General features: G+C 39.4%; 1 long non-coding RNA gene across 2 annotated transcripts; it reads right to left on the reverse strand.

Moving 5' to 3' along the window:
- Nucleotides 1-819: 819 nt before the first annotated feature.
- On the reverse strand, nt 820-19,905 carry LOC108349026 (uncharacterized). 2 transcript variants are annotated; one of them, XR_005497753.2, is made up of 4 exons: nt 19,774-19,905; nt 17,476-17,580; nt 12,320-12,414; nt 820-1,054 (listed from the first exon to the last, which is right to left on the reverse strand). It is a non-coding gene; the product is annotated as an uncharacterized LOC108349026 (long non-coding RNA). The 2 variants fall into 2 exon arrangements; XR_001842554.3 differs by lacking the exons at nt 17,476-17,580; nt 19,774-19,905 and adding an exon at nt 12,902-13,019.
- Between the last annotated feature and the right edge of the window lie 352 nt (nt 19,906-20,257).

A 20,257-nucleotide genomic window follows, 5' to 3' on the forward strand; every position in this document is an offset into this window, starting at 1 on the left:
AGATTTTTATGTGTGTATTTTTGGAATGAAATTCAAGTCCTCTTAGATACATAGCAAACACTACACAAATTAATCCTTGTCTCTAGCCGACAATCAGGATCTGTTATATGCAAGTATCACATGTATGTGCGAACTGCATCACTCCCTAGCTTCTGTTTTTATTTTTGATTGTGTTGGTAAAGACACCGATGTCCTGAATAAAAAAGAGAATCGTAATTTGACCTAGTTGTTCTTTTTTTTAAGATTTATTTCTTTTATTTATATGAATACACTGTAGCTGTCAGACACACCAGAAGAGGACCTCAGATCCCAGATGGTTGTGGGCCACCTTGTGGTTGCTGGGAATTGAACTCAGAACCACTGGAAGAGCAGTCAGTGCTCTTAACCACTGAACCATCTCTCCAGCCCAACCTAGTTGTTCTTAGAATAAGAATAAAGAATGACCACTGCACCTGTGCTGTATTTGTACTGATTTACATCTCAGAATGCTGTTTCCTTCAAACCTGTAGCTATGGAAACATTTATCTTTTTCCTTACCTTTTTTTACACAACAGTTGGACATAATGGTCCCTTTTATTCACTGACATTTAGTAATTTTAGATGGTGAAATGAACTCAAATTCTGGACAAAGTCTCAGACAAGTGTTGCCATTTCTGAAAGTACCTGGAACTGCTAATCATCTTGATTAATGTCCCACTGCAGGTTGGTGAAGGGAAATGGGCTGTCACTAGCTGTGTTCTGAATCACAATTGCTTTTCATCATTTGAACAGTTTACCTAACCAAATGAAGAAAATGACACCAAAGGGGTTGTTGTTCTGTTGTTCTTTAATCATGATTTGATAGAGAATACAAGAAATGTGCTAAAATTAATTTTGAGTCCATCCAAAGAGTGAATCCTCTTCTGTCTTATGTTTTTCAATAAATTTTTCATGTAATTTATCATCTGATTATGGTTTTCCATTCCCAAAGTGCTCCCAGACTTGTCCAAGATCCTCAGTAACCATCTCCAAGCCTTAGACCAGTGGGTGGTAGACATCAAAAGCTCCTGAAAAACTATAAATGAACAAGACACATATTTTTCTTACAACATGTAGGCATCTAGTTTCCAACTGTTAATACTTCATTTAGAGCCTAGTAACACCTGGGAGTAAATTAAGTTTTGTCCGCTGTTTCTAATGAGAATATAATATTTCCAATTTACCAAGAAGGAAACCAGAGTTTAAAGAGTATTAACTAATATAGAGTATTAACTAATGGATAACACAGTGGCACACTACACATCTCCTAATTGAGGTAAGTTTGTAATGCACATTGATGGCTTTTCTTTTTCAATCAGCTTCTCTGATTGAATGTTCTATTTAGGTATCATCTCTGTTTTCAGAAAGAAAATCTGAATAATGTGAGTGCTGCTTTTGATACTTTATGTAGCTTCCAAAAAATATAAGCTTATCCTCCTGAATGTTTTATATGATAGACAATTCCAGTTCTTTGTACATGAGGACTTAAAGTTGCTATATTCTATTTTCAACATTTGAGTGTGTGTGTGTGTGTGCCTGTGTGTGTTTTGTGTGTGTGTGTGTGTGTGTGTGTGTGTGTGCGCGTGCATGCATGCATAAGTGCTTGAGCCATGTTCATGATGGAGATTCCTGAGGTAATAAGAGGCCATCACATTGCATTATAGCTGGAATTACATACAGTTGTGAGCTGCCAGACCAGGGTACTATTAGCCACTAGCCATTCCCAGGCCTTTTGCCAAATATACAAAGAGAAGCGAAAGAAAACAAGTTAAAGGTCAATGCCATTAACTCACCAAGTCCCAGAGATGTGATTTAGAAGAGGATCTTTCAAGACCACACTCTAAATTATTTTGTTGTTTTCAAAATTAACCGAATGACAGAATTGCTTACTTGTGAGCTGTGAAACAAAGCCTGCCTGTGCAATGGGGATAGTAGTAAAGTCTACTAGGAAAAAGTCCAGACACCTGGTTAACAACTCTGAAAGCAATTTCTAGTTTGTTTAAGGGATTAGTAAAATTGTTCAATCTCCTGTGTGTGGACAAATGGAAACTTTGGTAGGTTCTAGGCACACAAAGAGTTGTAAGTAGAGATAAGCTAGATAATATTCACACTTAAAAAATCTCGATCTTCCTGGTTGCTGCCGCCGCAGAGAGCTCGTGGGCAGCACCCCGCGAGCAAACTTGAGCCTTGGGACCACAGGTAAGACCAACTTTTCTGCTGCAAATGACCTGTCTGGTGAACTCGGGAAACACAGAGGCAGAATTCCTCTAGGACCGGGCACTCCCTGTGTTTACCGGGAGTTCCACACCCGCGGAAACCGGCCCGCAGCAGCTCTCTGCTCCCAGACCCCGTGGGAGAGAGACCTCACCGCCTGGTCAGGTGGGCACTCCCGAGGCTGCAGAGCATAACAGACCACCAACACTGCCCACCCCGGCCCACATCCCTGGCCCAAGAGGAAACTGTATAAGGACTCTGGGTTTCCGTGGGGGAGGGCCCAGGAGCGGCAGGACCTCTGCTCCTGAGACACCTCCGGAACCTGAAGGAACAGACCAGATAAACAGTTCTCTGCACCCAAATCCTGTGGGAGGGAGAGCTAAACCTTCAGAGAGGCAGACACGCCTGGGAAACCAGAAGAGACTGCACTCTGCACACATTACTGATTCCAGAGGAAAACACCAAATGCCATCTGGAACCCTGGTGCACTGAAGCTCCCGGAAACAGCAGCGCAGATCTTCCTGGTTGCTGCCACCACAGAGAGCTCGTGGGCAGCACCCCGCGAGCAAACTTGAGCCTTGGGACCACAGGCTGAAAAAAACAGGAAAACAGGTCTGCAGCACTCCTGACACACAGGCTTATAGGACAGTCTAGCCACTGTCTGAAATAGCAGAACAAAGTAACACTAGAGATAATCTGATGGTGAGAGGCAAGCGCAGGAACCCAAGCAACAGAAACCAAGACTACATGGTATCATCGGAGCCCAATTCTCCCACCAAAACAAACATGGAATATCCAAACACACCAGAAAAGCAAGATCTAGTTTCAAAATCATATTTGATCATGATGCTGGAGGACTTCAAGAAAGACGTGAAGAACTCCCTTAGAGAAACACAGGAAAACATTAATAAACAAGTAGAAGCATACAGAGAGGAATCGCAAAAATCACTGAAAGAATTCCAGGAAAACACAATCAAACAGTTGAAGGAATTAAAAATGGAAATAGAAGCAATCAAGAAAGAACACATGGAAACAACCCTGGATATAGAAAACCAAAAGAAGAGACAAGGAGCTGTAGATACAAGCTTCACCAACAGAATACAAGAGATAGAAGAGAGAATCTCAGGAGCAGAAGATTCCATAGGAATCATTGACTCATCTGTCAAAGATAATGTAAAGCAGAAAAGGCTACTAGTCCAAAACATACAGGAAATCCAGGACTCAATGAGAAGATCAAACGTAAGGATAATAGGTATAGAAGAGAGTGAAGACTCCCAGCTCAAAGGACCAGTAAATATCTTCAACAAAATCATAGAAAAAAACTTCCCTAACCTAAAAAAAGAGATACCCATAGGCATACAAGAAGCCTCCAGAAATCCAAATAGATTGGACCAGAAAAGAAACACCTCCTGTCAAATTATAGTCAAAACACCAAACGCACAAAATAAAGAAAGAATATTAAAAGCAGTAAGGGAAAAAGGTCAAGTAACATATAAAGGGAGACCTATCAGAATCACACCAGACTTTTCGCCAGAAACTATGAAGGCCAGAAGATCCTGGACTGATGTCATACAGACCCTAAGAGAACACAAATGCCAGCCCAGGTTAGTGTATCCTACAAAACTCTCAATTAACATTGATGGAGAAACCAAGATATTCCATGACAAAACCAAATTTACATAATATCTTTCTACAAATCCAGCACTACAAAGGATAATACATGGTAAAGCCCAACATAAGGAGGCAAGCTATACCCTAGAAGAACCAAGAAACTAATCGTCTTGGCAACAAAACAAAGAGAAGAAAAGCACATAAACATAACCTCACATCCAAATATGAATATAACAGGAAGCAATAATCACTATTCCTTAATATCTCTCAACATCAATGGCCTCAACTCCCCAATAAAAAGACATAGATTAACAAACTGGATACGCAACGAGGACCATGCATTCTGCCGTCTACAGGAAACACACCTCAGAGACAAAGACAGACACTACCTCAGAGTGAAAGGCTGGAGAACAACTTTCCAAGCAAGTGGTCGGAAGAAGCAAGCTGGAGTAGCCATTCTAATATCAAATAAAATCAATTTTCAACTAAAAGTCATCAAAAAAGATAAGGAAGGTCACTTCATATTCATCAAAGGAAAAATCCACCAAGATGAACTCTCAATCCTAAATATCTATGCCCCAAATACAAGGGCACCTACATACATAAAAGAAACCTTACTAAAGCTCAAAACACACATTGCACCTCACACAATAATATTAGGAGATTTCAACACCCCACTCTCATCAATGGACAGATCATGGAAACAGAAATTAAACAGAGACGTAGACAGACTAAGAGAAGTCATGAGCCAAATGGACTTAACAGATATTTATAGGACATTCTATCTTAAAGCAAAAGGATATACCTTCTTCTCAGCTCCTCATGGTACTTTCTCCAAAATTGACCATATAATTGGTCAAAAAACGGGCCTCAACAGGTACAGAAAGATAGAAATAATCCCATGCGTGCTATCGGACCACCACGGCCTAAAACTGGTCTTCAATAACAATAAGGGAAGAATGCCCACATATACGTGGAAATTGAACAATGCTCTACTCAATGATAACCTGGTCAAGGAAGAAATAAAGAAAGAAATTAAAGACTTTTTAGAATTTAAGGAAAATGAAGGTACAACATACCCAAACTTATGGGACACAATGAAAGCTGTGCTAAGAGGAAAACTCATAGTGCTGAGTGCATGCAGAAAGAAAGAGGAAAGAGCATATGTCAGCAGCTTGACAGCATGCCTAAAAGCTCTAGAACAAAAAGAAGCAAATACACCCAGGACGAGTAGAAGGCAGGAAATAATCAAACTCAGAGCTGAAATCAACCAAGTAGAAACAAAAAGGACCATAGAAAGAAACATCAGAACCAAAAGTTGGTTCGTTGAGAAAATCAACAAGATAGATAAACCCTTAGCCAGACTAACGAGAGGACACAGAGAGTGTGTCCAAATTAACAAAATCAGAAATGAAAAGGGAGACATAACTACAGATTCAGAGGAAATTCAAAAAATCATCAGATCTTACTATAAAAGCCTATATTCAACAAAACTTGAAAATCTGCAGGAAATGGACAATTTCCTAGACAGATACCAGGTACCGAAGTTAAATCAGGAACAGAAAAACGAGTTAAACAACCCCATAACTCCTAAGGAAATAGAAGCAGTCATTAAATGTCTCCCAACCAAAAAGAGCCCATGTCCAGACGGGTTTAGTGCAGAATTCTATCAGACCTTCATAGAAGACCTCATACCAATATTATCCAAACTATTCCACAAAATTGAAACAGATGGAGCACTACCGAATTCCTTCTATGAAGCCACAATTACTCTAATACCTAAACCACACAAAGACCCAACAAAGAAAGAGAACTTCAGACCAATTTCACTTATAAATATCGACGTAAAAATACTCAATAAAATTCTGGCAAACCGAATCCAAGAGCACATCAAAACAATCATCTACCATGATCAAGTAGGCTTCATCCCAGGCATGCAGGGATGGTTTAATATACGGAAAACAATCAACGTGATCCATTATATAAACAAACTGAAAGATCAGAACCACATGATCATTTCATTAGATGCTGAGAAAGCATTTGACAAAATTCAACACCCCTTCATGATAAAAGTCCTGGAAAGAATAGGAATTCAAGGCCCATACCTAAACAAAGTAAAAGCTATATACAGCAAACCAGTTGCTAACATTAAACTAAATGGAGAGAAACTTGAAGCAATCCCACTAAAATCAGAGACTAGACAAGGCTGCCACTCTCTCCCTACTTATTCAATATAGTTCTTGAAGTTCTAGCCAGAGCAATCAGACAACAAAAGGAGGTCAAGGGGATAGAGATCGGAAAAGAAGAAGTCAAAATATCACTATTTGCAGACGGTATGCTAGTATATTTAAGTGATCCCAAAAATTCCACCAGAGAACTACTAAAGCTGATAAACAACTTCAGCAAAGTGTCTGGGTATAAAATTAACTCAAATAAATCAGTAGCCTTCCTCTACACAAAAGAGAAACAAGCCGAGAAAGAAATTAGGGAAACGACATCCTTCATAATAGACCCAAAAAATATAAAGTACCTCGGTGTGACTTTAACCAAGCAAGTAGAAGATCTGTACAATAAGAACTTCAAGACACTGAAGAAAGACATTGAAGAAGACCTCAGAAGATGGAAAGATCTCCCATGCTCATGGATTGGCAGGATTAATATAGTAAAAATGGCCATTTTACCAAAAGCGATCTACAGATTCAATGCAATCCCTATCAAAATACCAATCCAATTCTTCAAAGAGTTAGACAGAACAATTTGCAAATTCATCTGGAATAACAAAAAACCAAGGATAGCTAAAACTATCCTCAACAATAAAAGGACTTCAGGGGGAATCACTATCCCTGAACTCAAGCAGTATTACAGAGCAATAGTGATAAAAACTGCATGGTATTGGTAAAGAGACAGACAGATAGACCAATGGAATAGAATTGAAGACCCAGAAAGGAACCCACCCACCTGTGGTCACTTGATTTTTGACAAAGGAGCCAAAACCATCCAATGGAAAAAAGATAGCATTTTCAGCAAATGGTGCTGGTTCAACTGGAGGTCAACATGTAGAAGAATGCAGATCGATCCATGCTTATCACCCTGTACAAAGCTTAAGTCCAAGTGGATCAAGGACCTCCACATCAAACCAGACACACTCAAACTAATAGAAGAAAAACTAGGAAAGCATCTGGAACACATGGGCACTGGAAAAATTTTCCTGAACAAAACACCAATGGCTTATGCTCTAAGATCAAGAATCGACAAATGGGATCTCATAAAACTGCAAGCTTCTGTAAGGCAAAGAACACTGTGGTTAGGACAAAACGGCAACCAACAGATTGGGAAAAGATCTTCACCAATCCTACAACAGATAGAGGCCTTATATCCAAAATATACAAAGAACTCAAGAAGTTACACCGCAGGGAGACAAATAACCCTATTAAAAATGGGGTTCAAAGCTAAACAAAAAATTCACAGCTGAGGAATGCCGAATGGCTGAGAAACACCTAAAGAAATGTTCAACATCTTTAGTCATAAGGGAAATGCAAATAAAAACAACCCTGAGATTTCACCTCACACCAGTGAGAATGGCTAAGATCAAAACTTCAGGTGACAGCACATGGTGGCGAGGATGTGGAGAAAGAGGAACACTCCTCCATTGTAGGTGGGGTTGCAGACTGGTACAACCATTCTGGAAATCAGTCTGCAGGTTCCTCAGAAAATTGGACATTGAACTGCCTGAGGATCCAGCTATACCTCTCTTGGGCATATACCCAAAAGATGCCCCATCATATAAAAAAGACACGTGCTCCACTATGTTCATCGCAGCCTTATTTATAATAGCCAGAAGCTGGATAGATCCCAGATGCCTTCAACAGAGGAATGGATACAGAAAATGTGATACATCTACACAATGGAATATTACTCAGCTATCAAAAACAATGACTTTATGAAATTCGTAGTCATATGGTTGGAACTGGAAATTATCATCCTTAGTGAGCTATCCCAATCACAGAAAGGCATACATGGTATGCACTCATTGATAAGTGGCTATTAGCCCAAATGCTTGAATTACCCTAGATGCCTAGAACAAATGCAACTCAATACGGATGATCAAAATGTGAATGCTTCACTCCTTCTTTAAAAGGGAAACAAGAATACCCTTGGTAGTGAAGAAAGAGGCAGATTAAAACAGAGACTGAAGGAACACCCATTCAGAGCCTGCCCCACATGTGGCCCATACATATACAGCCACCCAATTAGACAAGATGGATGAAGCAAAGAAGTGCAGGCCGACAGGAGTCAGATGTAGATCGCTCCTGAGAGACACAGCCAGAATACAGCAAATACAGAGGCGAATGCCTGCAGCAAACCACTGAACTGAGAATAGGACCCCCGTTGAAGGAATCAGAGAAAGAACTGGAAGAGCTTGAAGGGGCTAGAGACCCCAAAAGTACAACAATGCCAAGCAACCAGAGCTTCCAGGGACTAAGCCACTACCTAAAGACTATACATGGACTGACCGTGGACTGACCTTATAGTTAGCAATGAATATCCTAGTAAGAGCACCAGTGGAAGGGGAAGCCCTGGGTAGGGGAACACCCATAAGGAAGGGGCGGGGGGAGGGGAATGTTTGCCCGGAAACCGGGAAAGGGAATAACACTCGAAATGTATATAAGAAATACTCAAGTTAATAAAAAAAAAAATCTCATTGCCAGGAATAGGAAGGAAAGATCACTATTTCTTGCACATAGCTTGAATTTGACTTTTATATTACAGTTACTACATTTCATTGGAAAGTAGAGTGCTCACCTTGAACAGAATAAGAGTTTATTTTGAGCAAAATTTGAGTGACCATGACTCCCGAATACAGGTTTTAGTTATCCCAGGAGAAGGCTGGTAAAGGCAAATGTTCATTACAAAAGGCATAAAATTAATGAGACTACATAATATCAACATCTACATTTGAAGTTTGGTTAAAATCAAAACCAAAATTATTTCAATCATTGAGAAAAATAAACCAAGTAAAACCACAATTGTTTAGACACTGAGAGATCTCTATCGGAAGGCACTGGAGGCATATGAGACAGAATGAGAGTAAGAGTGAGAATGCAAGTGTCAGACTGTTTCATATTGTTATTTGCTTTGTTCAGTTATGGCTGTAGGTGAAGGGACATATTCCTCAACTTTACTGAAGTTCACATGTGTTTGTCATGAAAGATTTGCATAATATTTATTACTTATAATTTAAGTAATAAATACAAACCCCAATAGTTCAAGACTTTCCCACACAGAATTGAAAAACCATTGATGTGTTGCCTTTTCCCATTGATGACGTCACCTGGTCATAACTTTCTTGTGCTCAGAATTAACTATGAAAAGATTGTGTTAACTAATTTTAAATACTAATTTATCATTTGACTTAGTGTATGATGTTGACTTTTCATATAGCTGGGTCAAGCAGTTCTATTTTCAAGTTGCTTAGCAATTGTTTTGTAAGGTTACTGATGTTTTCAACAAAAGATCTTAGATCAAAAATAATTAAAGATTTGCACTAAGAATGTCAAAGGCATTAGTGAGTTTTGACAAATGAACTTTCGCAGACATAAATACCTACCCTTTTATGCAACTCTACCTGCTTTTGAATTCATGACCTCATTGTTAATAATTATAGGTACACACACAATAGGTATATATATTTCTTGTGTACATTTACATGTTATGAGTGCATACTTACATAACCTATTGTGTGGCATTAATGTTACCTTTGTGCATATGTGTTTAGACCTGATAACTTATGATTAGGAGTTTCTGGAGAAAGTGACTCTTCTCTCTCAGCAGCCATTGTTCATAGCTTTTTATTGAGGGTGGGGCGCTGTGGAATGTTTAATCATCCATGTTGGTCTATCAACAGGTGTGGTCTTATGCAGCTGCTTCAAAAGCAGTCAAAATGTTGAGAACTCATGGGAATAGTATCTATGCCTTATCTAAAGGACCCTAACTTGCAACAGGTATTATATTTCTTTTGCTCTTATAACTTTCTACTTGTCTTCAATTATGTTCCCTGAGCAGTAGGTATAAGGGCTATGTTATAGATATACCCAGGAAGACTGCACACAGAAGAGTCACTTATTCTCTAGATTTTGACCAATAGTTAATCCATGTAGCACTCTTTATCTTCTGAAAAATAAGCTTTTTTGATGGTAAATAAGAGATACATTTATCTCCTGAGAGACAAAGTCAGAATACAGCAAATACAGAGGCAAATGCCAGCAGCAAACCACTGAACTGAGAATGGGACCCCCGTTGAAGGAATCTTACAAAGAACTGAAAGAGCTTGAAGGGGCTCGAGAGCCCATATGAACAACAATGCCAACTAACCAGAGCTTCCAGGGACTAAGCCACTACCCAAAGACTATACATGGACTGACTCTGGGCTCCAACCTCATAGGTAGCAATGAATAACCTAGTAAGAGCACCAGTGGAAGGGGAGGCCCTTGGTCCTGCCAAGACTGAACCCCCAGTGAACGTGATTGTTGGGGGGAGGGTGTAATGGGGGGAGGATGGGGAGGGAAACACCCATAGAGAAGGGGAGGGGGAGGGGTTAGGGATGTTGGCCCGGAAACCAGGAAAGGGAATAACAATTGAAATGCAAATAAGAAATACCCAAGTTAATAAAGACAAAAATAAATTAAAATAAATTAAAAATTAAAAAAATTAAAAAAGAGATACATATATATATATATATAATTATATGGAGAAAAGTAGAAAGTTATATTGCCTTAGAAAAATGGCAGTAGAAGGTTTACCTCTGGGTTCTATGACCTCTCCATTCATGGGTTCTTGGACTAGGCTTACAGCACCAGGCATGAGATCCCTCACAGTGAATGTACCCTAAGTGTAACTAGACAGCTATTGGTCAGCACAAATATACACATATAAGTACAGTTGGTGTACAGTTGGTTTTATATTGCTGATCTGGCAATTGTTGTAGTTCAAAGGCTTAAAACAGCTGGGTCGGATTGATGCTAACTCCTTTGTTCCTCCTTTGATAGCTGCTTCAGATAATAATACAAATGCCAGTTCTTTGAGAGAAGGGTTTCCAGATAAGTTTTGCTTCATCTTTTCAAGTCACTTATCTACTATGTGTAGTGTCCGCAGAAATAGAATCTTTCCTTCAAGTTCTGGGAGATATTGGCAATAGTCTATTTTATTTGGGAATTTTCTTCAACTCTCAAACCAATAACTCAAAGGAACCTGTCATTTGCCTTGCATTGGATGTTTTGTTATATTGTTTATGGAGAAAGCATATTTCACACAGAGATAATTCCATTTTAAACAATATATTTGTGTCTCTCTCTCTATATATATATATCATATATGTTATATATACATATATGGCTTTTTTCAAACATCCTTAATGTTACCCACTCTTTCCCATATTTATTTTATTTTTGCCCCTGTCCCTTTTTAACCTATTCCTTCATTGCTCATGTGCCCTGCTATTTCCCTATACAGGACGTTTTACTGCACATTGTGGATGTTCTGCTGAATTGTATGCCTGTGTAACATTTGCAGGCCTGGTATCTACAGAAGCTAAAAGAAGGTATTAGATTGGAACTACAGTTCCTATGGTTGTAAGCAGCCATGCTGGTGCCGGAAATATAACCTTGATCAACTGGAAGAACATCCAAAGCTCTTTTTTTTCCTTTTCTTTTCTTTTCTTTTCTTTTTTTTTTTTTTTTTTTTTTTTTTTTGGAGCTGGGGACCGAACCCAGGGCCTTGCACTTGCTAGGCACGCGCTCTACCACTGTGCTAAATCCCCAACCCCACATCCAAAGCTCTTAATTCCTGAGCTATCTTTCCACCTTCTAGGATAAAAAAAAAGTGACATACTTTACCCTCATTCTACATTTACCCTTCCTTTGTCCATTTTGGAAAAATCAACCATGTTATCATACGAAATAATTATACTTTACAGTGAAACTACCCTTCCCAACTTTCTAAGCCTAAATCACATTTTTATGCTTGGAACTGTTTACATTTAAATATTTTCATTCTACTTGTTAGTTCTATTTTGTACCTCTTTACTTTAAAATTTTACAAATTTAGAAAAAAATTATGTCTTCATTATATTTTCTATTTCAATTAAACCTCAGAAGTTTCTTTAGGAAACATGGGCAAAATGTATTAAGAGTCCTGGGCCAATTTTGTTTGTTCTTACTAGCAAATTAAAGTGAATTATTTGTTAAAGACTTTAGTCCTTTTATAACAAGCAAGTTGGAATTGCTTTTGCTAAATGTGTCAACTTTTCATTTGAGCTCACAAGGAAATCAAAATCAGGACAAAATCTTGACATCTACGCTTTCATTTGATACTTAAACAGGTTAAGCACACATGGTAATGATTATTCTATTACTGTGAAGACATACCATGACAAAGGCAACACTTATAAGAGAAAGTATCTAAGTGGGAGCCTGCTTACCCTTTCAGAGGTTTAATCTATTATCATCATGCCTGGGAGAATGGTCGCTCTTGGGCAAACTTAAATTCTGGAGATGTAGATGAGGCTTCCAAATCCTGATCCACAGGCATAAAAAAAGAGAGAGAGAGATTGGGCATGGTTCAGACTTTTGTATCCTCAAAGCCCAACCACAGTGACACAGTTCCTCCAGCAAGGCCACATCTCCTAATATCTCTAATCCTGTCCATACAATCTTTTCTAAACGGTTCCATTCTCTGATGACTAAGCATTCTAGTAGGAGTTTATAGGAGGTATTCTTTCTCAAACCAGCACAACATGCAATTTCATTCTAAATATCTAGTTTATTGATTTCAAAATGTAACCACAGATAAGTCACTGTCTTAAACTTGTTGTCATCTTGAATAAAGAAACAAAACCCTTCCAAAATAGGCCAAGCCCCTAGAAGGCAAGTATTTGTGATGGTGAAACCATGGCCTGTGTCATAAATAATCTTCTCGTGGTGGAATCTATCCTCTGAGAAATAAGGACTCTTGCAAATCCTTTAGAAGAACTAAACTGACATAATAATCACAGAGATCATACCTTATTCAGAACTGCTCGACTACAGTTACCTCTTGCCTCTTAATTCTATTTCTTTTCTGTTTACACCCAAAGCTCATGCCAGAACTACAGAGAAATACTTGGGGTTATTAGAATTCTGTGTCAGTTCTCCCATTATGACCACATTGAATGTATTTTTTTTCCTTTTCTTGTCCTTTCTTGTCTTTGAATACAGTGTTTACTTTTGGTTGCTACCTTTTGGTTGGTGTATGATAATGGTATTCTCATATTTTATTATGAACTTTCTATGCGTTATTTTAGCAAGATTATATACAGAAATGGACATGGTAGTTGGGAATTTATTTGGCAGTTTGAATATGGCTGGTCCCAGGGAGTGGCATTATTAGGAGGTTTGACCTTGTGGAGTAGGTGTGGTCTTGTTAGAGAAAGTGTGTCATTGTGGGGGTGGGTTTTGAAACACTGCTCCTAGCTCCCTGAGGAGCTGTCTTCTGACCAAGATGTAGAACTCTCAGCTCCTCCAGTGCCATGCCAACCTAGATGTTGCCATGCTCCCCATCTGGATGATAATGGATTGAACAAGCCCAATTGATTGTTTCCTTGTAAGAGTTGCCTTGGTCATGGGGTCTTTATGGCAAGGAAAACTCTAAATAAGGCAGAAGTTGATACTAGATACTGAGGTATTGCTGTGATAGGACTGACCATGCTTTTGTTTGGAGGAATGTGGAATTTGGGACATTGGATTTGGAAAGTAATAGGATGCTTCAAGTGGTGTTTAATGGGGTATGCTAGTACAAACACGGAAGACTTTATTGTTGAGGTAATTTCAATTGGGGAAGCCTGGCTCTAGGGGTTTTGTAGGAGAAGAATTATAGTATGTGGGCTAGATACTGTTCTTGTGATATGTTGGTGAACAATGTGGCTGCTTTTTGTCATTGTCCAGAATCTGCCTGAGACTGAGGTAAAGAGATTTAGAATAATTGCTTTGAAGTCACAAAACAGCCTGGTGTAAATTCTGTTGTGTGGTTACTATAGTTTACTCTTATGAAGAGCCTTTTGAAGAAAAGGGGCAAGCTTTGAAAGGAAAAGTACAAAATATATGGTTCAAAGAGTAAAGAGGCACCAAGAAGTAGAATACAGCTGCATCCTATATTGAAGGAGACAAATAACAGAGTGGTGACACTGGGACAAGATTCACCCAGCTAAGCTTAGTTTTTATGCATTTGCCATTGAACAAGGAATAGTTATATCTAGGCATTATTATTATCTGGTTATTCCTTTCATTTGGAGTTTTAATCTGGAATGAACTACAATCCAGAAATGGAGGAGAGAAGTTTTTGATATAGATTTTGAGGGATAATGGCCATAAAATCTTAAGTTCAGCCATTGTAGTATAAGTCTTGAATACCAGAAGATACAGGCAAGATCTCGGAGTTCAAGGCCAGTCTGGAACAGAGCAATTTCCAAGTAAAGAAAAGCTTAGTTCCAGGTATAGTAGTACATGCCTTTAACCCTAACATTCAGGATACAAAGCCATGAAAATTTCTGAGTCCAAGGTCAATTTACAGAGCAAGTTCCAGGACAGGCAAGCTTAGGCAGTGAAGGAGTTGGAAAAGAGAAAGCTGGTAATAGAATAAAAGGGGCGTGTTCCAGCCCCAGCAAGCATCAGAACAAGACAGGTTTGACCATATAGCTCTGACTTTAGAGTCCAGAATAAAAGGGCCAACTGGGCCAACTGACGCTGATTAGCTGGAGCAAAGAAATTAGTAGTGATTAAAAGACATGAGCTTACTGAGAGATCTTCAGGGAAGTGGTTTCTGACTACAAAGAAGTTGTGTTCCAAGTTGAAGGAGCTTGCAACACCATAAAAACAACAATGCCAACCAACCAGAGGTTCCAGAGACTAAACCACTACCCAAAGACTATACATGGACTGACCCAGGGCTCCAACTGCATATGTAGCAGAGAATAGACTTGTTGGGGCACCAATGGAAGGGGAAGCCCTTGATCTCGCCAAAGCTGGACCCCCAGTGCAGGGGAATATGGGGGAGGGCAATAAAGGGGATGTATAGGGGGAATACTCATATGGGGGAGGGAGAGAGGAGGGAATGGGGGCTTATGAACAGGAAACTGGGAAGGGGAGTAACCTTTGAAATGTAAGTAAAGAAATCTATAATAAAAAAATAAAAAAGTATACATTAGTCATTGTTCTCCAATAGCAGCATATTGAAAAAAATAAATGTTCCCTAATAAAAAAAATAAAAATGTTGTGTTCCAGAGATAGCCAAGGTTGTACCTCATGCTGTGGCTAGACTTGTGTAAGAAGGACCCAGATGGTACTGATCTTGAAGGAAACATGGACAGCAGCTGCGGTTTGACACTGTGGAGAGGTAGGAAAGGCAATTGGTGAAGGTGCAGCCTCGGTTGTGGTTGACTGAAGAGGTCATGAAAGAACTTGAGGCTTGACACCATGAAGGGAGCCTATGAGAGGCTACTGGTGAAGACTTAGTTGAAGCAGAAAAATCCAGCAAATTGGAGATGCCAGTTGATCACCCAGAACAGCAGCAGCAGTGGAGTGGAACTGACAAGAGCCTGGAGTGCTACAGAGGGCAGCGCTGGATGTGACCCAATCCCTTTCTTTGTAGGAGCCCAGAAGACCATGGGGATCCAAGATACTGGAACAAGAATCTGTAGTGTTGAAGCTGCCTTAGACACCCCAAGATATTTGAGATGCCAGAGCCATGGGATACCTGCTGAGGAAAGCTGCTATCAGGAACTGGAACCACCAAAAAGAAAGAATTGTGCTGCAGTCAACAAAGCAGAAAAAAGTTAAAAATCTGAAGAGCACTTTCACATCAGACATAGAGAAGCAGAGTTTTGAGTTTTCCAGCGGGTTTGTGAGTTTGCTTTCATTCAGCACTACCTCAGTACGATGTTTAAGGATGGAAATGTACAGCCTGTGATGTAGGTATGCGATCTGCTTTCTTTGTGTTGATTTTACAGGGAATTTCTGTTAAGAGATTACATGAATCTCAAAAGTGTTTGAACTTTGGACATTTGAACATTGATGAAACTGTGATAAACTATGGGGATTTTTGAAGTTGGACAAATGTATTCTGCATTATGCTACTGTAAGTATGATCCCCATAGACATGTGTTTGGAGAAACCTATGGGAACCAGGGAGGGGAATGCGGTGTTTTGAATATGCTTGCCTCAGGGAGTGACACTATTAGGAGGTATAGCCTTCTTGGAGAAGGTGTAGCCTTCTTGGAGGAATCACTGTGGGGGCATAGGCTTTGAGACCCTCCTCTCAGCTGCTTGAGGAGTCAGTCTTGTCCTGTTTGCCTTTGAAACAAGATGTAGAACTCTCAGCAACTCCAGTGCCATGCTGACTAGGTGCTGCCATGCTTCCTACCTTGATGATAGTTGACTGAACCTCTGAATCTGTAAGCCAGTCCCAATTAAATGCTGTCCTTAAAAGAATTGCTTTGGTCCATTGCACAGCAAGGAAATCCTAATTAAGATAACAAACTTCTACAACCACAAAGCTGTACTTTGTCAACCTCGTAGATTATTAACTGTAAGAATTTTTTGTTTCCATTCCTATTACTTTTGTTCACAAAGGCATGGTTATATCTACTATATAAGTCCCACCCAGTAATTCTGCAAAGAGACACACATACCTTACACATTAATAAACATATAATCTCATAAATTAAAAATATTAAAGGTCGTTTAATGCTGAGATAATAATTTTAATAGTAACAGAGTTCATGCCACAGTTGAAAGACAACAGACTGGAAGACAGAATGAAAGCTTCAGGATCATTCACCAATATGCTTCCAGGCAGAAACTTAACTCCTCAAAAGACACCGAACGAATGATAACACGCAATCATGGATGCTAATTCAGTAAACAACAAAAATGGGAGTGGTGGAACTCACTTTAATCCCAGCCCCCAGGAGGCAGAAGCAGTCAGATCTCTATTACTTTGAACCCAGACTGTGTAATGAGTTCGAGGACAGTCAGGAATATTTAGAGAGAAAGACCTTGTCTCCAACAACAACAACAACAAAAACAACAACTGCAAAAACAAAAACAAAAACAAAAGAAAACAAAAAAAAGAAAGTCAGTAAACCATCATGTAAGAGTATATTCATATCTAAAATTTTGTTAAATGTGTCTTAATCTTTATCAACAGATTTTAGAAAACATGTCTATAAAGTTTTATTTAGTAGTTTTTAAACACATTTTATAAAACTCAGGCACTTGGACTGATATGAATTGAAGAGGATAAGTGAAAAAGGACTCAATGGTGCACTGTAGGGAAAAAATGCCTCTGTTTCCATGGGGTTGTTCCTTTCTTTACTCCAGATCTCAGTATAGTCATATCAATATCAGGTGTTTAGCACTTTAAAATCTCCAAACAACACCTTTTTAGTTGTTGTCCTTATTTCCTTCTTTATCCTTAATTAGATTCTTGCATGTGTTTAATTATGGCTGCGAATAGCTAACCTCAGGTTTCACAAGTACAGGTCCCCAGTGAAACTGTCACTGAGAACATCAGAATAGATCAAGTCTGATGTCTACAACTCACCTGTGTTTTAGCTTTGTGTACCTGTGAACAAAGACTCTGGGCAGCAGCTGTTTCACCTCCTACATCTTCTCAGCAGTGAGTCATATCTTCAAGACACACACTTGACTTTAATGAGACACAGAATATAATTTTTTTGGAATGTGAAATTTCAGATAAGGAAAAAGGACAATATTTTAAGTTACATGAAAATGTAAATATGTTCTGTGTAAGACTGTTAAATAAGTTAAGCTTTCCTCTATACAAAAGAGAAACAAGCCGAGAAAGAAATTAGGGAAACGACACCCTTCATAATAGACCCAAATAATATGAAGTACCTCGGTGTAACTTTAACCAACCAAGTAAAAGATCTGTACAATAAGAACTTCAAGACACTGAGGAATGAAATTGAGGAAGACCTCAGAAGATGGAAAGATCTCCCATGCTCATGGATTGGCAGGATTAATATAGTAAAAATGGCCATTTTACCAAAAGCGATCTACAGATTCAATGCAATCCCCATCAAAATACCAATACAATTCTTCAAAGAGTTAGACAGAACAATTTGCAAATTCATCTGAAATAACAAAAAACCCAGGATAGATAAAGCTATCCTCAACAATAAAAAAACTTCAGGGGGAATCACTATCCCTGAACTCAAGCAGTATTACAGAGCAATAGTGATAAAAACTGCATGGTATTGGTACAGAGACAGACAGATAGACCAATGGAATAGAATTGAAGACCCAGAAATGAACCCACACACCTATGGTCACTTGATTTTTGACAAAGGAGCCAAAACCATCCAATGGAAAAAAGATAGCATTTTCAGCAAATGGTGCTGGTTCAACTGGAGGTCAACATGTAGAAGAATGCAGATCGATCCATGCTTATCACCCTGTACAAAGCTTAAGTCCAAGTGGATCAAGGACCTCCACATCAAACCAGACACACTCAAACTAATAGAAGAAAAACTAGGGAAGAATCTGGAACACATGGGCACTGGAAAAAATTTCCTGAACAAAACACCAATGGCTTACGCTCTAAGATCAAGAATCGACAAATGGGATCTCATAAAACTGCAAAGCTTCTGTAAGGCAAAGGACACTGTGGTTAGGACAAAACGGCAACCAACAGATTGGGAAAAGATCTTTACCTACAACAGATAGAGGCCTTATATCCAAAATATACAAAGAACTCAAGAAGTTAGACCGCAGGGAAACAAATAACCCTATTAAAAAATGGGGTTCAGAGCTAAACAAACAATTCACAGCTGAGGAATGCCGAATGGCTGAGAAACACCTAAAGAAATGTTCAACATCTTTAGTCATAAGGGAAATGCAAATCAAAACAACCCTGAGATTTCACCTCACACCAGTGAGAATGGCTAAGATCAAAAACTCAGGTGACAGCAGATGCTGGCGAGGATGTGGAGAAAGAGGAACACTCCTCCATTGTTGGTGGGATTGCAGACTGGTACAACCATTCTGGAAATCAGTCTGGAGGTTCCTCAGAAAATTGGACATTGAACTGCCTGAGGATCCAGCTATACCTCTCTTGGGCATATACCCAAAAGATGCCCCAACATATAAAAGAGACACGTGATCCACTATGTTCATCGCAGCCTTATTTATAATAGCCAGAAACTGGAAAGAACCCAGATGCCCTTCAACAGAGGAATGGATACAGAAAATGTGGTACATCTGCACAATGGAATATTACTCAGCTATCAAAAACAATGACTTTATGAAATTCGTAGGCAAATGTTTGGAACCGGAAAATATCATCCTGAGTGAGCTAACCCACTCACAGAAAGACATACATGGTATGCACTCATTGATAAGTGGCTATTAGTCCAAATGCTTGAATTACCCTAGATCCCTAGAACAAACGAAACTCAAGACGGATGATCAAAATGTGAATGCTTCACTCCTTCTTTAAATGAGGAACAAGAATACCCTTGGCAGGGAAGGGAGAGGCAAAGATTAAAACAGAGACTGAAGGAACACCCATTCAGAGCCTGCCCCACATGTGGCCCATACATATACAGCTACCCAATTAGACAAGATGGATGAAGCAAAGAAGTGCAGACCGACAGGAGCCGGATGTAGATCGCTCCTGAGAGACACAGCCAGAATACAGCAAATACAGAGGCGAATACCAGCAGCAAACCACTGAACTGAGAATAAGTCCCCCGTTGAAGGAATCAGAGAAAGAACTGGAAGAGCTTGAAGGGGCTCGAGACCCCAAAAGTACAACAATGTCAAGCAACCAGAGCTTCCAGGGACTAAGCCACTACCTAAAGACTATACATGGACTGACCCTGGACTCTGATCTCATAGGTAGTAATGAATATCCTAGTAAGATCACCAGTGGAAGGGGAAGCCCTGGGTCCTGCTAAGACTGAACCCCCAGTGAACTAGACTGTGGGGGGGAGGGCGGCAATGGGGAGAGGGTTGGGAGGGGAACACCCATAAGGAAGGGGAGGGGGGAGGGGGATGTTTGCCCGGAAACCGGGAAAGGGAATAACACTCGAAATGTATATAAGAAATACTCAAGTTAATAAAAAAAATAAGTTAAGCTTTCAAATCTTTCATTGGATGATCACAGAAGTCTTATTTTGTACTTTGGTAAAAATTATCAAAATGTACACTTGTATATTTGACCCAAATATGCTGTGTGTGAGAATCAGAGTACTAAAGAGCCAATGTAAGGATTGTATAGTCATCCTCACAGTTGATTCAGTAGACTCCTTAAGAAAAGGAATTCAGAATTTTGGCAATTGTTTTGTTTCATTCTGATGGTT

This window comes from Rattus norvegicus, chromosome 20 (genome assembly GCF_036323735.1).
Source record: "Rattus norvegicus strain BN/NHsdMcwi chromosome 20, GRCr8, whole genome shotgun sequence".
NCBI classification, from domain to species: domain Eukaryota; kingdom Metazoa; phylum Chordata; class Mammalia; order Rodentia; family Muridae; genus Rattus; species Rattus norvegicus.